The sequence below is a fragment of the Meleagris gallopavo genome, chromosome Z (genome assembly GCF_000146605.3).
Source record: "Meleagris gallopavo isolate NT-WF06-2002-E0010 breed Aviagen turkey brand Nicholas breeding stock chromosome Z, Turkey_5.1, whole genome shotgun sequence".
NCBI classification, from domain to species: Eukaryota; Metazoa; Chordata; class Aves; order Galliformes; family Phasianidae; genus Meleagris; species Meleagris gallopavo.
This window is the reverse complement of record NC_015041.2, coordinates 56,800,814-56,803,531: the sequence shown is the minus strand read 5'-3', so window position 1 is coordinate 56,803,531 and position 2,718 is coordinate 56,800,814.

Here is a 2,718-nt window from a genome sequence, read left to right as displayed (position 1 = left end):
TTTTCCACTTTCTTCCACTATTTTTATGAATTCCCTTTCACCTCCACAGATGCTTGTAATGTCCAGGGAAACTATGCATTTTAAATTCAGGTGTAGTAACTCTGTTATGCAGTCATGGAACCTGAAAGGACCGTGGTGTAGAACAAGACACTACTACTAAGAATTAAGGAAATAACACACTAAGTTTTGGAAAGACATGAGGGAAACTTTGAAGAGAACCTTTCCCTTAACCCTTTCAGTGAATCTGCCACACGTCTCTCTCCAGCAGCTATTACACAGCAATCTCCTTCTCATTCAATAAATACTTGGACAGATAGAAGTCAAAACAGTAGGTGACTGATAAACTATTTCAATTTGTAAGTACTAGCATCTAGTAGGAGCAATGCCACCGATTTCCATGATTATGGCAGTATCTGGCTCCTAATACAAATACAAATGTCGTAATTTGTTTTCCATCCTCTCTGATGTCAATGTAAACAGTCTTTTGGAAGAATTTGTATATTTCTCTGCAGGAAGATGAAGCCTAACTCCACAGCATTGTGTTAGTTTATGGGAAGTGTAAGGGGAATCTGATAAGTTTAGTGGATTTGTCCAAGCTATCTGAAACACAGAAGAATTTTAGGTAATGAAAAGCTTAAGTTTAAAACATATTGTATGTTCATTGATTATGTTAGAAACCAGATACGTTGAGATTTGAGTGAAAAATGACCAGGACAAAGCAAAAAACATAGGAATAGTCAACACATTTCTTACAATTCACTAAGTCTTCTAAGTATATTTAAATGTTTCTTGATATTATTTATATATTAAGATTTCTGAGAAAAGTCAATCTGTGATACTCAAAGAAGGCAAGATTCAGTCCAGTCTCTTCTATGCTTTTAAGAATAATCTGATGCAACATTCGCTGAATATTTCTTTGCTTCTGCTTTGCAACTTGAATCTGAATTCAGAAAAATAAATTTCCCAAGCAAGTCTTGCATTCATACTCAAGTTAGTAAAGCATTTGCTCACTGCTTACAAACTATCCATATCTTCTGAGGGAGGTCATTTTTCAAGCTCCTTTTGTCTGAAATGTTTCAGGAGTGCAGTTTTCATAAGCAGGCAGATAAATACAGTTGGAGTTGCATGTACTCGTTGCCTGTTTTGCCTTGTTGTTGGATGTGGTGTTGGCATTCAGGGGCAAGCTTACCTCCTGACAAAGAATGCTCCAGCACACCACGGGCCATGCAGTGTTTCTGTTTTTGCCTATAGGCCTGGCTGTTAATTTTGAAGTCCAGTCACTGTGTCCGCAGCTAGCAGCATTGTTTACCACAAAAGATTCAGCAAAAAGCTGCTGCAAAAAAAATTGCTCAGTGGTCAGTCGTGTTTCTTGAAATTAATTTTCAGACTGAGTAGCTGCCTGCTGTGAGGACGTTTATGGTAGACTGTCTCTCCTGACTGCCAGAAGTTGCCTAGGACCTTTTTGTACACAAGCAACACATTTTAAAATATGCATTTGCTTAGGCACATTAGTATTCTAAATGTCTTGAAGTTATGTTCTTGCTCTTTGTCACCATAGAAATGATTATACAATTACTTCCCAGTTTTTCCAAAGAAGGACTGTCTACGTGTCTGGGTGCAGATACAAAGGCTCTCCAAGGCATTGAAGAATTGATCACAAATAAGAGACCATCACACAGCACCGAGTGGGGAAGGAGCAGTCATAAACCACTGTTGATCAAACACGGCACTTTGCCCCTTGGACAGATGTAGTGGCAAGCTAAAGTGCTAAGCAGCTGTGCAGTATCATGATTTAGCCAGTGTTTAAGGAAGAGATACTTAACAATTTAATCAACGAGACTGATTTTCTTTCTTGTTTTTTTTTTCCCTGTAGAAGTGCACCTGACTCATTCTCAAGGTAACCTCTATCATATGCAGCGTTTTCATTTCCTTTATTCTTCTTTCTGGTTCAGTTTACGTTTCTGTCTCACTATTGTATTCATCTGTGTTGTGTCTATAGAAATAATCTTTCTCGTATCCTGGCTTTAGTGTCCAAGTTTACTGAAAGCCCCATGAATCTCCTTCTCTGAGCAGTGCAAACACTATACGTAAGAAAGAGAGCCCAGTCAAATCCAAACAGACAAAAATAAACAGGAATAGATATATATATATAAAACAGCAACAGCAACAAAGCCTATAAGGAAAATGCAAACAAAGGTGAAAGGCAAGTGAAAGGATAAGGTTTCTCAAAGCTGTTGTCTAGGAAAATGAAATAATAAATCCTCAGAAAAGAAGATTTGAAGTGCTTTTCTCTGAAGTAAGAAGAATTACACTGAGCGTGGTCTCAAAGTTCATCTGATGCTGTGCCATTGCTGTGCCCAACTAGCCATTGCTTTTATTTCTCTGGGCTTTTGTTTTCTGGCAAGTTCAGCCAGAGAAGTGGAGACAGGTAGTTAAGATAAAGTTGGACCTAAACTATTACCTAGCAACTTTTCAGAACCTTTCTTTTCATTCTAAAGCAGTCAGTCTACTTTAAAAGAAACACATTTTCTGTGTTTTTCCCTATTTTCAAGCAGTAAAGCAGTACTAAAATGTAGTGCCAAAGCCTTTTCTTCCAGTATTTCCATCTCATTAGAAACCACAAAGTGAGGCAAATGCTGAGAGCAAGCTCCTTTCTGCAAAACTTCCAGATCAGTCTGTTGAATACAGAGGTTTGGATGAGTTTGATTAAGCTTGCAA